The sequence below is a fragment of the Chenopodium quinoa genome, unplaced genomic scaffold (assembly GCF_001683475.1).
Source record: "Chenopodium quinoa cultivar QQ74 unplaced genomic scaffold, ASM168347v1, whole genome shotgun sequence".
Classification (NCBI taxonomy): domain Eukaryota; kingdom Viridiplantae; phylum Streptophyta; class Magnoliopsida; order Caryophyllales; family Amaranthaceae; genus Chenopodium; species Chenopodium quinoa.
In genome coordinates, this window is record NW_018743204.1 from 746,844 (window position 1) to 761,735 (window position 14,892).

Here is a 14,892-nt window from a genome sequence, read left to right on the forward strand (position 1 = left end):
AAATCCGCAAAGTTTTCCCACTTCCAGCCAAGCTCGTTGTCCCACATCTCATTCACCGTAGCACCCTCTATATCAGGAGGAATTTCTCCAATAACAAGACTTCTTAAGGTATGGTCACCCACCCACTTGTGATCCCAGAAAAGAATATTAACTCCATTGTTCACAGAAATTCTCGCCCCTTCATGCATGTGCACATCATTTTCTGTTATTCCTTTCCAAACGTTAGACATTTTTTATTTTGTTTCAAACATATCTAGATCACACCTACCCTTACAATATTTAGCACGCAACACTGTGGACCATAAAGAGTGAGGCTCAGTAAGGACTCTCCACCCCAACTTAGTTAAAAATGCAAAGTTAATGTTCCTCGATGATCGAATTCCTAGGCCTCCTTGCTCCTTGGGTAATTGTAGCTTCTCCCAAGATAAGAGATGTACCCTGCGATTTTCCTCACTTCCACCCCAAATAAATCGTCTCGTTCTTTTATCTACATCTTCACAAATACCCCTAGGAATTTTTGCAGTCTGCATTACATAAGAGCTCATGGTGTTTAAGGTTGATTTTGCTAGTGTGATTCGACCCGCAAGAGAAAGGAACTTTGATTTCCAGTCTGATAGTCTCCTATTAATCCTTTCACAAAGAAAGGCAAAAGTATTCCTCGTTACCCTACTAGTGAGCGTTGGCATACCAAGGTAAGTTCCAAAGTCCTCAGTTTCGACAATTCCCAAGGCTGTGCTCACCCTGTTTTTGTCTTCAGGGAGCATGTTATTTGAGAAGAATGTACGTGATTTACCGTAGCTTATCCTCTGGCCAGAGGCACCACAAAATCGAGCCAAACACTCATGTATAATGCTAGCTTGCTCAACCGAGGCTTCCGCAAAAAGGACAATATCATCAGCAAAACACAAGTTGGACAGTTTTGGACCATTTGGGTTTGCATAAATCGGTTTTCATTTATTTCTAATAATGGACTCCTCTATTATTTGGTTAAGACGCTCCATACACAGAGCAAAAATATAGGGTGATAAAGGGTCACCTTGACGAATGCCTCTTTCCGGTTTGAACTCTCTTGTTGGATCACCATTCCATAAAACTCGCATTGAGGATGTAGTAATACATTCCATAATAACTTCAATGAGAACAGGGGGAAATCTGATTTCAAGTAAAGTGTCACGGATGAAATCCCAGCAAAGACGGTCATATGCTTTTTCAAAATTGATTTTGATAGCCATAAAGCCCACCTATCCCGATTTGTTTTTCATGGTGTGAAGGACCTCTTGCACAATTACTATGTTGCCAATTATCTGCCTTCCTGGAACAAAGCTAGTTTGGTTATAGGAAGTAAGATGGGGCATCATTGGTTTTATATGGTTGACTATAGCCTTAGTTATGAACTTGTAAGCTACATTACGGAGGCTGATCGGCCTAAATTGCGAGGTCAATTTCGGAGAGTCCACCTTTGGTATAAGCACTAAAAAGGTGTCATTCAATTTTTCTGGCATCCCCTTCCCTTCTAGAACGTCCAAGGCCACCTTATAGACATTTTCAGCCACTAGGTCCCAGTGTTTTTGGTAGAAAAGAGCCTGGAAACCGTCAGGTCCAGGGGCTTTTAGAGCACCCATATCTTGAACTACCTTATCGATTTCACATTTAGGAAAAGGGCGAGATAGGAACTCCCAGTCTCTAGAAGTGAACTCAGGGAAAAAATCAGATGGTAGGTCAGCCTGAATAGCCTCTTCATCTTGCGTGAAGAGCTGCTGGAAGTACCGTACAAAATGCTCTTGCACTGCCTCTTTATCGTGAAGCCATTCTCCATCAACACCTTCTCTAATTGCTGTAACTTTATTTCTCCGATCCATCTACGCGCAATAGTGCTTAGGTGAAAGAAAGTAGTATTCCTGTCTCCATCCCTTATCCACTCAATTCTTGCTTTTTGGTACCACAAGAGCTCTTCCTGTTCAAGCACTTCATCCAATTCAAGATGTAGTTTTGCTTCTAACTTAATTAATTCTCTTGATTCTTGCTGGGATAGGGCCTTTTGAACACCTTCTATTCATGCCATAAGATTTCTTTTTTTTTTTTTTAAATATTATGGAAGACAGATTTGTTCCATTCCTGGAGATCACTCGCAATTTTGTCCAAGTGAGGAATTAAAGGGGCTTGTTTATCCCACTTATCTTGAATATAAGATCAAAACTTCTCATGGGTCATCCAAGCTGCTTGGAATCTGAAAGGTTTGTTCACAGAGACGATCGGGGCAAAGCCATTAGGAGATATTAAAATTGGGTAGTGATCCGATTGAACAACTGGGAGGATTTTAGAAGCTGCATTTGCAAATCTAAGACTCCAATCACCATTACATAATGCACGATCAAGTCTTGCAATAGTTCTCGTATAGGTACTGTTACCTCTAGCCCAAGTATGCGAGGGGCCGCTAAATTCAACTTCTAGGAGACTCATATCCTCAACCAATTCGTTAAATCTCGCAGACCTCCTCGAAGTCTCAGCACAACTTGAGCTGCTTTCCCAGTGTCGTTGAAATCACCAACAAGAAGCCAAGGTTTGTTATGCGAAGAGGCAAATTCCTTGAGTTCACGCCATAAATCTGATCTTTTTGTCGAGTCAGGGCTAGCATAGACTGCTGAGAAATACCAGGGAGTTTCACCAACTCTTTTAATTTCAATGGAAATATGCTGGCCATGCTTGATAATTGGCTCAACTGTTACAAGATCAGCTCTCCAAAAAATCCAAATACCACCACTAAAACCTTGGGCATCGACCCTAGTATGACCTTGGTACTTGATAACTTTAGCAATATTCTCAGCTTGTTGACCCCCCATATGAGTTTCAACTAAGGCAAGTACACAAGGCTTATTTACTCGAATGATTTCTTTTAAAGCTGTAACAAACGCTCGATTCCCCGCTCCTTGCACCTTCCAAACCATGCAAGAAATCGGAGTGGAATTGGGGGCTAAGTTCGGAATTGTATCTCCCATGGAAACTGGAATAGAAGCAATGGAACTTAAATAAGCATCAGATAACAAACGGATTAACTGATTAATCTCACTACGAATTTGTAGGGTGACCACCAATTCCATGGGTTCCGGAATCGGTTCCACCCAAGAGTCCATGTAGACCTCCATTATGTGAGTCAGGGGGTTCGCAATGCCCATGTATGGGGACTCCATTGGTTGTCCAACACATAGTATCTTCATTGGGGGGGATCTCTAAGAGAATTACATTCGAAGGTGGGGGAAATATGTAATTGTTCATTAATACTCTCAGTTAAGGGCACAATTTCTTGGCTTCTTTAACTAGCTTCTGTTACTTCCTGATTCGATTCTTCACTTTGGCTGCTTAAATTATTTTCTTTTCCAGTATTTGGGTTCTCTTTAATAATTTTCCTCGTGGCTTCTAGGTTTGTGATAGGGGCTAGGGGTAATACCGAACTCTTGGCCAAGGAGTGAAGTCTATCTTGAGCAACTTTAGACTTATTTTTAGTAGGAGTCCAAATCTTTTTTCCATGATTATCTTTTCCCATAGCAAAAAGGAATATTATTTGATAAAGGATTAGCAATATTTTGGGAATTATCTCCTAGACTAATTGTAGCAAAGAGAGGATGTTGAATACCATATCTTTTTCACCTTGGTGTGATTGACTCAAAGAGGTCTTTTCCTGATTGATCGCCTCAGAATTTCCTTCCTGATTCGGATTGACATTGGCCTTGATTTTGAGTATCCTTTTTCAAACTACTACCGTCAATCTTTCCGTTCACCGGAGCCGAGCTTTCTGGTTTGGTGTATTTCTTTCGAACAAGTTTTTTAACAAGCATCTAAGAACCGAAATCATCTACTTCTTCCGGCCTCCTCTGGGATAAAATTCGGTGTCCATTTTCTAATTGTGAGATACTTATCATCAATTAGCCATGGACCCTAAGTGAGCACAAAGTTATAATCATCAACATTATTAAATCTTGCTATAAAGTACTTACCCTCAATATCAGTAAGATTCATCTCCCCCTTATGTTGCCACTTTTTCTTTAGGCGTTTAATTAGACCCATATAACCAAGGCTACCATCAAGCATTCCAATGATTAAGGTATGCCTCCATGGTTTGCGCATGGCTTTCTTCTTTTCCTCCTTAGTCAGCAAGATGACCGGACACCTTTCACTATCAACCATATCAGACGGTGCTTCATCATCATCAGAGACATCCAAGTCTTCTTCCAGATCAAAGTGATTCACAGCAGCATCTTGATTTGTTAATTGGGTATCTCTTATTAAATCCCGAAAAGATTTGTGTTGAGTTCCATTCAGCAAGGTAGGGGGGGTTATTGCCCTTAGTGGCTTCACCGTTAATCGGGGGTATCAAGTCCCCCTGTTCAGCCCTATCTATCTCCATGGGATTTTCCCCAGGTCCAGATTCTTTCCCAAAAATCAGATGGGTGATTTTCCGTTTAGGCTTTTTGTTTGATCTGGCTTGTTGGTCAGTCGTTTATGGGGGATTTGGGGGTTGCAGGAAGGTAGACATTAGAGAGAATTGTTTTTTTCTCTTGAACTTTCTAATGTGTGCCAATGAATGACCACACATTAAGAAATCAGATTCCCTATAATTATATGATGTTGAGGAATATTTACTGGCTTAAAAATGGTAGTTATAAAAAAAATCATTTGTAAAATATTAATCTTCATTATATCCTCTATTATTAAAAGATTTACCACATTTTTTTCTAAATGTTTTATACAATATATTTTAGTCATTATACTAAAAATCAAAAAAAACAAAAAAAAAAAAAAAAAAAAAAGATTACAAAGAATTTAATTGCTGGTCTCATACTAATATAATATATGTACTGCATGCTCTATACGATCATTTTTTCGCTATTTTTTTCAGAAAATGCACGGGATATATATTATATTAGAAAAATATTAAACATATAATAATATAAGAAAAAATATATAATATATCTTTTTGTTGTTAGATGTTGTTCAGTGTTTAATATTTTACAGAGTAAACAATGTATTTTAGATATGTAAACAACAATTTATGTGTTGCACAACATATAGATGATCTTAAATTATAAGGTTAAGATAAAAATATATCCCGTGCATTGTACGGGTACACAAATATGTTAAGTTGAAACACAGTTGATACCCGTGCATATCCCGTAGATATTACAATATTTTTTTTGTGTTGATGATTATTGATTTTGCACGGGTAAACTATAAATATAATGCACAAGTACACTCTAGAAGAAAACAATATAATATGTTATATTGCATTTTGCATTTGTGTACACAGCAAAATGCAAAATGCAATATAATATATATATTGATACCCGTGCATTTTTCTAATCATTAGAGTGTACCCGTGCATTGCACGAGATATTATATTTTACAGAATGATTATTAAATTAATAATAAGGTAGTTATTAAACATTTTTTTGAAATATCAATCGATGTGCATGCCTATGCTAATGCACGGATTATATTATACGCGTAGGAAAACAATAACACAAAGTGAAATGTCGGAATTCCTTGAAAAAATTACAAAAAAAAAAAAAAGAAATTATTGGGCTGGGTAGAAAACATGATATGTATATATTTTTTGTTTCACAAAGTTTCATGTGACTGGTCACACCGTGTAGCCGGGTTATTTGTTTAGGGGTTACTTAGTTGGTCAAGGGTTACTCGATCAGGGGTTATTCAGTCAGTTAGGGGTTACTAAGTGAATTAGGGGTTAATCAGTCAGGGGATATTCGGTCAGTCATGGGTTACTCAGTCAAGAGTTGCCTAGTCAAGGGTTACTCAGTCGGGCATGGGTTACTCGGTCAAAGGTTACTCCGACAAGGGTTACCTGATTAGATTTTTGTGTGTGTCAGTCGGTCAAACAGTGTGGCCAGCAGACAGAAAATGTACAATTTTGATTTTGATAATTATCGAATTAATAAAAAGGTGGTTATTGGGTGATTAAATATTTTTTTAAACAATTGAGTGATTAAATATATATATATATATATAAAAAAAAAAGATATTCGACCATCTCCCTATGGTGGAGTTGTTAGTTTTTGTTAGTTTAGTTGTTTGTTTATGTTTAGGGTTTGTTTGTGTGTTAAGGTTTATCAAAAAGGTAATCATCTTTTGCCCTATTGTCAGTTCGTTGGTAAAGATTTGTTCGGGATTGCAGCGGTTGTCAAGTTTTCGAATGCGTTTAAGCGAATAAGATGAAAATCATCCTTACGGCTACAACAAATCGTTAGACCGTCTATCCGAAAAGGCTCTATATTCCAGCGATGTATGCGAGAGATGTACCATAGTGTAAAATTTTTTCAATGATCGTAGCTTTGATGAAGGAAACCCTAGTTTGATTCAATTTTATGTATTTGTTAATTTAGATTTCATTTGTAGATGGTGGATGGCTTTTTATTAATGAATTGATTTGTTTCAAAAAAATATATATAAGGAAAAAATTGTTATTTTTTTAAGGAAAATAGTGGATCTTATGGTGAATGAAGTACACATAATTTAAAGATTGATTTTGATGTGTTATGCATAATTTTGGGGTTTCTAAAAGCAAATTACGAAAAAAAAAATAAAAATAGCAGAAGTGGAAGTTATTTGGATATTTATTTATTTTTTTATTTTATTTTAAAAAAAGGTTGAAGCTAAGTTATTTGGAGGATAGTGTTAAAAATAAAAAGAATAAATAAATAAATAAGAGAGAAAAAGGGAGTGCACAGTTGAGGATTTAGGTTTTGGAGAAACCTCATTAAGACCATGTTCACTTAACCTTAAAAAAATAATATTAAGTTAAAATAATTTCAGTTCAGTTAAAATAAGTTCAGTTCAGTAAAAATAATTTCTATTCAGCAAAAATAAGTTCCGTTCAGTAAAAATAAGTTCAATTCAGTAAAATTCAGTAACTTTAAAGAAGAATTATAATAAAAAATCAGTAAAAATAATTTCAGTCCAACAAAATTAATTTCAGTTCAGTAAAATTAATTTCGCTTGAGTAAAAATAATTTAACTTTAGCAAAAATAATTTCAGTTCAGTAAAAATAATTTCAGTTCAGCAAAAATAAGGTAAAGTGAACGAGGTCTAACTTACTCTTAAATTATATATGGATCTAGATCCATATAATGTTCAATATATATATCTTTACATTTTATTCTAAAATATACCGTGCATTATATAAGATATTAAAGATATAATTGCGTATATCATATAGTATATGGTTTTACTTTCGATATTAAACATCATGTTTAATTTATGTTCTTTAAAATAATTCACAGTCATGGGATGTTTAATGTTTTGATTAGAAAAATGATATATACTATATATTTCTAATATAATATATATCATTCTTTTGCAATCTTTTTTTTTTTCCTTGATGAAACTAACTACCAAACATTGGAAAAACAAACTGCATTATTAGACAAAATATGTTAAGTTGAAATAAAATATAGGATGTTTTGTCAGAAACTACCTAACAAATCTAAATTTTGTGAGAAACAACCTAATAATTTATTTTTTTGGTAAAAAACCCTTCAAAGAAAATGTTGTAAAAAGTGCCTAATAAAAGGTACAATGTTGTGAGATATATACTATCTTTGGCCGAATTTTCACCATTGACCTAATTTTATGACATTGACCCACCTTAAACAACCGTGAAATCACTGCGGGGTTTGGTTTTCAACGTGGTAATAAGGTTGTTTTGGGGATGATTTGAGGATATTTCGAGTCGATGATGGTAATTTTGTGCTTCGAGATGTTGGGGTTTTGGGATTAGAGGTTGTGGTTTTAGGGTTGGAAAATAGTTCCTGTAATACCCCGTATTTTTATACGTATTATAATTTAAATTGGTATTTCATAAAGTATTTAAATAATTCGAAATGAGTTATTTATGGTGTTTCATTAATTTTAAAAGAATTATTTTAATTTAAAGTTAATTTTTTTTAATTATTTAACAATCTTGAAAATATTTTATTTCATGATTTGGAAATTTTAAGGCATATTATTTTATAAAAGGAAATTTTAAAGTCAATAGTATTTCAGGAAACTCAAGATACTAGTTTGAATAAAAAAACAGGGATCATTAAAGGTAGAAAGGGGAATTTAAGTTGGAGGGTCTAGAGAGGGGGTATAAATACCCATCACATGGGCAAATTGAACCTTGCCCAAGGTAAGGAATACCCAAAGGTAACTCTATCTCTCTCTCATCTTATTTTCTCTCTTTTTCTCTTATTTTTCCCCTTCCCCTTATTTTTTTCACACCACAAGCCGGCCACCACCACACGCCGCCGGCCACCGCCGCAACCACCAGCGAACGCCGGCGATAGCAGCGGCACCACCAGCGGGCGCGCGGCAGCAACCCTACTGTGGTGTCGTGGCTGTTAGTGTTCGAATAAAAAAAAAATCTTTTGTTTTAAATCTTAAACTAGCCTTTAATTAACTGTTCTTTGGGTTGTGTGATGATTTTTATGATGTTGGATGATAAGTATTTTGTATATAAATTTTCGGATTTGGTTTTGAATTAAAAAGCCCTAAATTGAAAACTCTAAGTTTCTAAATTGATGTATGTGGATGGAAATTATTTATGGGTGATTTAAATTTTTGAATTAGGTGTTTTAAAACATAATTACAACAATTATAGATGATTTAATAAAGCTGGAATGTTTGTATATAAGCTACAATTAAGTTTCTTAAAAGGATTTTTAATTACCCATTAATTGGGAATAAAAGTAAGGGTTTTAAATTATATTTCAGCTTATTTTAGAGGGTTTATGAGTGATTTAAAGAGTGTATATATTGCTTGAAATTAATATTGAATAGGTATTAATGCCTCTTTGTAATTTTGGATAGTAGGAGATTTCCAAGTGAGTGATTTTATTTAGCCGTGGCGATTTTGAGATCATATTCAAGGTAAGTTTGGTAATTATTTGAATATGTAGAAGCATGCTAGGCTTTGATAAATTAATTCCAAGGTAATAACATAATAGGTATTGATTGGAATTGTTGCGTGGATTGATGTTGGTGAATGAATTATGAAGTATGAATTATTTGTGGTGAAGCGATGGTTGAAATTAATTATGTTGGCATGTTGAATATGAACCACACCTTTATTGTTGGCATGATTGAGAGTATGTTTAATTAAATTAAGTGTTTATTTTGGTTTGGAATATTAAAAAGGAATTTTATTATGGTTCATATAATTTTTATTGATGCTTTAAGCATGGGAATTGAGCAATCAAGTGTCTTAGTACACAGGAATAAATTATATTACGGTGCCTATGTGCACTTAAGGTGTTTCTAACACCGAGGGATAGGATTTGTGGCCCATTATGCGTTTAAGGTGTCTTTGACATCGAGGTAGATTAAAAAGGGTTCAACTATTAAAAGTTATGTGGTCACTAATTATTCAAGAAATTAAATTGGTATGTTTGGTTGCTTGAATGATTATAGTGTTGGATTGTGTTATGGTAGGGAGTCATCACCAAGTCTAATAATATGTAAATATCGTAAAGTGAAAGAGATTATGCACCAAAACTCTTGGAACATATATACCTCGAGTATGAACATATGGGGGGAGTTATGCGACTTTATATTTGACCATAACTTCTACTGGGAGTACCGGACGCTGTATTTTCCTTTTTATTTATTTTATGCGCCGGACGTCCAGTACTTCATGTGGCATTTGCCTACCCGGTTAGCTCCGATCCCGGTATAGTTTACCTCAATTTATTTGGGGCAGGGATTTGGTTGGATACCTGTTCGATACGTAATCAAATTAAATGGACATTGGTATTTGTCTAGTTAAGTGTTGAATGTCTTGTATGCTTGTTTACAGGTGCAACAAGGTAAGTTGTGTGATGATAGGATGAAAGCATGATAGTGTTTTTTATTATGCTTATGTACTCAGCATTGTTGATTGTGTGTTGTATGTTTCTTTGGCCTTGTCTTTACCTTGTCCCTACGACGACCCATTTCTAATGGCGAGTAGTGGAGACAAGTAAGGAGAAGTTTTTCAGGTGATGAAGCATTTTCATGGTGGGCATGGGTGAAGAGCGAGTCATGCTTAGTTTCCATAGGAATATGATGTGTTTTATCTGCTTTGAATAATATTTATTTTATCATGCTCATGAGACTAACGTAAAGGTTTTCATTGTTGTTTGGTTTTAAGGGCCTACGATGGTTCCAAGTTGTAGGTTGACTTTGTTCGACTTTATTTAACTTTGGTTTGACTTTCCTTCTGTTTGGTTTGACTGTTTAGTTGACTTGTTTTGAATGGTTTTAATGTTAGTCTTCCGCTGTGTGTCTTTTATAATTTTCTTAGCCGTTTTCACGGTGGCGGTAATGTCTTAGATTATCCTATTTCGTATTTTAAAAAAGGAAAAACAGGTATTTTAAAGGAAAGGAATTTCTAGGGTGTTACAGTTTCGGCGTGGTAGGGTAGAGACAATTTCAAGCAGGTTGTGTTGGTTTTATGGATGAAAACTGTAGTTTCGGTGGTGTTTTGAGGTGGGTAACAGTGAAATTCGATAGAGGTAGCATTTTACAACATCTTACCTTTTTAATTAGGTAGAAACTACCTAATAAAAAGGTAAGGTGTTGTAAAATGCTAACTCTACTGAATTTCACTGTTACAACATTTATTTATAGCCCGTCTTGTGTGTGACTAGCCACACTGAGTGACCACTTTAAAAGAACAAAGTAACCCTTATAACATTGACCTACTAACCCCTTAATACTGACTGAGTAACCCCTATAACACTGAGTGAATAATCATATATATATTATCACTGATAAAGTAACCCCTTAAACAATGTTCAAGTTATCCCTATTATACTAACAAAGTAACTCATATGATGGTTGGTCACACGGTGTGGCAAGCCACATATAAGTATTTGTTTTTTTCATTATTAGATAGTTTATTTTTCATAAAATTTGGGTTTTATTAGTTGGTTTCTGACACAATATACTATGCATTTTATTATAAAAAAAATGAAGAATTTACTTTACAACTTAAAATAAAATATAGGATTTGAACACTTAATACCTTCAAGTCCTACTACACTTTTAAATTAGGGTTCTTCTCCAATCCATATTCTCCCTCTCGCACGTGACAGTTTAAGTAGTATAATAATAATAATAATAATAATAATAATAATAATAATAATAATAATAATAATAATAATAATAATAATAATAATAATAATAATAATAATAATAATAATAATAATAATAATAATATAATATATATTAAAAGACACATCAAAAATGACACGTGTCATCTCCTGGTGTGTCCTTGATTTTTTTTTGTCTTCATAAAATTCTATTACAGAAACAAACCTTATACAAAAATAATTTCCTAATTGTTTATAATTATAATTACTTAAAATAAAAAAGAAATAAAAAAATTCACATATCTTTAAGACAAATATTTATAGCTATAAAAAAAACATTCTTAACATAATTGCAATATATTCTACAAAAAGAATCCATAATTCTACTACATTTAAATTTTTATCATAGCACATCGATCAGTATATACATACATAGTTTTATATCTGACAAATCTTTCGCAATCCTTTATTTTGATCAAAATTTGTCAACAATATTTTTAGATTTTTATTTTGTTTATAAAAAACTAATTATATGATAATTTACTTATGGTTATTAAAATTACCGTGCATGGCAAGGAAACTAACCTAGTATACTATATAGTTATGACCACATTGTCTACATAACCTACACTTTTTTCATTGTTTGTCATTAGCCTGTATTTCCTTTCCACTCTTTTCACACTTTTGCATGCCAACAAAAATCCCCCAAAATTCAAAATTCTTACATGAATAGTTTGCCACTTGTCCATCTCAATGAAGAATTTGTTTTTGACGAGACTTACTATATCGATTATTGCACTATAAAATCACCAATACCAATAGACTGTGACATCAATATATACCAATAGACCTCGTCTCTCGCTGCCCCTCCCCCCAAAAACCTCTCCTCTCCCCTGAAAAACTTCCCTCTCCCTCGCCTAATTCCTCCCCTTCCCCGTAAACAGCCGACCGCCCCTCCCCTTACCCTCGAAACCCTTCGGGGGAGAGGAAGGGCCGCGAAGGACGGCGAGTGATGGGGGAGGGGCGGCGAGTGGGGTGGTGGCTGGAGAAGGTAGGAAATAGGTATTGTGCGGTGGTGTTGTTGTGGTGGAAGTGGTGGCTAGCTTGTTTCCTTTTGTTATTCAAAACAAATAACATAGTAAATTTGGGGGTTTTTCAATTCATTCTTTTTCTTTCCCTTTGTTCATTCCATTATGTTTACCATGTGCAAACCAAACGGCTCCAATGCTTTCAGTTCATACCTTCCCATAGTTGTTATTCTAGCTAAAAAAATTTCCACTGAGGTATGCGGATACCCAAGATTGTCTCGTCTTATAAAGGCCACTAACATGATTATTTTGTTATATTCTCTAGCTACTTGCACTTCATTTTCTGCCTATTTTTGAAGTAGATAATTTACAAAGTTAATTTAATACATGTTGTTTTGCTCATATCCTTTACAAATGAGCAAACTGAAATTAAAATGAGCAAACTAAATTAAAATAAGCAAAAACACGTACAATAAAAATGCATAAATGAAAATAAACAATCTTATATTAGAATCTTAGAAAATTGCTCATCTCCCTCGTCGTCTCCCGTCATATGTTTCCATTCAATGGTTGTCGTTCAATGAGTTGGTTATCAACATCTTGTCAACCTGTGATTATTTCTATGGTTTTTCTCTTTTTGTTGGCGTGCCTATGTGACACTGTGACGTTTCAAGTTGTCTAGTGAAATTGGCGTATAATTAATGATTCGATTAATTTTGTTGATGAACACTTGACTCCTCCTGTATTTTTAATACTTACAGTGTTATAATTTAGAGAAAGAGAAGGTGAGGAGAGAGAAAGAAATGTGGAGGTAAAAGAGAGATATAAGGAGGTTGGTTTAAAATACTCTTTCGATTTTGATTTTTTAGGGAATAATCACAGCCCTTAGATTTAAAAAATTCAAAGGTCTAGATTTATTCTCACATAAGTTGGGGTTCTCACATTAGGAATATGTTCTCACATGATCCCATTTATATAAATTACTATTGATGCAACCAATTACCCTAAGAACATCCTATATACGTACAATAATGACACTATATATGTTGGAGTAAAGAGAATAAAAGTCATGTTTCTTGGTTGATTTGTAGTCTTTTTAGAGCTTGATCATAAGTTTACTCCACAAATAGATTGTGGCCTATTATGTTTGCCCATAAGTGGGTTATGGAGTAAACTTTTTTCATGTTTAGATTCATGCCACAACATGTCTATTAGCTTTTTCCACATCCTTTTTAAACTCTTTGTAACTCCCTTCATATGTGGCTATTTATGATGATTAATTTTCATCTTCATTCTGATTAATTCACTAGTTGTAGAGGTTACATTTGCCTTTTTATCTTCCTTTCATGGTTTATATATTGTTTGGAACTCTTTCACAAAGATAACATTCACAATATACATATCAAAAGAGCTAAACACATGTCTTCTTCTTTTGGGCATAAGTATATATGGCTCCACCTCTCACCCAAAAGTGCCTTTGAGTGAGAGTGGTGTGTAACCTTAGGAAACATACAAGCGATACAATGTGCACCCCGCTTGCGCCGGAATTCGTTTTTAAATTCAATGACGAAATGTCATGCCACATAATCTTTCTTTTGATCAAACAAACCCATTATTCATTATATTTTTTAGCCTTTGAAACACTTATTTTATTTACAACAATATATAAAAATAGGTTTTCCAAAAGAATTGAATAATGTTATTAACATAAGAAGAGCTAAAGAATCAAGAATGGATATTATTAAAAAAAATTAAAAAAAAAAAAATTAATTCTGTATAACATACTGTGAGTAGAACGATTTGAACCATACATCGATACTTAGGTTAGGAGTCCGTACAAAAAATGTCTTGAACATCTAATGTATTAATGTGTCGTATGATGAGATGAAAATATGAGCTATATGACTCTATTATGTACTACTCCGTATTAGAAATTGAATTATGTTAGAAAACAAAATTAAAGGGGTAGTATGGCTTACTATTGGCGCATCTTGTCGCCTATATCGTTAATCAATAAAATTGAAGGGGCAATATGGCTTACTATTGGCGCATCTTGTCGCCTATATTTGTTAATCGTTATCACTTGAAATTATGATGTGACAAAACAAGTTTACCATGCATTGGAGTCTTGGAGATGCTATTAAAGGCTATGCTTTTGCCTTTTCTATTTTATTATTAAATTAATATTTTCAAATGATTATATTATAAGATTACTATTAAATTCATTTTTTTAAATTAAAGGCATGTAATGCGTGAGTAAATTTAAAGTGAAGTGTTAATAATGTGATAAGCTAGGTCTGAGAAACTTTGTTTTCTTTTTTGAATAAAATTAAAATAATGTTACTCATACGCTAGTCTACGTGGTTAAATCAATGTGACGATAAATAACTTCCCTTAAAAAAAACAAAAAAAAAAAAACAAAACTCAATTACTAACTAACTAAGTAACTAATTACCGAGTAACTAGCTGATAGCTAACGCATGAGTTAATTGATAAGGATCTTGGAATTTCTTGAAGTTATTTTGTTTATTCAATTTTATAGTTATTATTTAACAAATAAATTCGGTTAGAAATCAACAATTTATGTTTTTTTTTAATTACAAAAAAAAAAAAAAAAAAAAAAGTAATTTAGGAGTATTATCTACTTGTAATTACTTAACTTGCTAATACATTTAAGGCATGCACTAGTGAAACAATGTTTCTCATTGTTACTGATAGCATTAATTGCTGCAAAATTAAT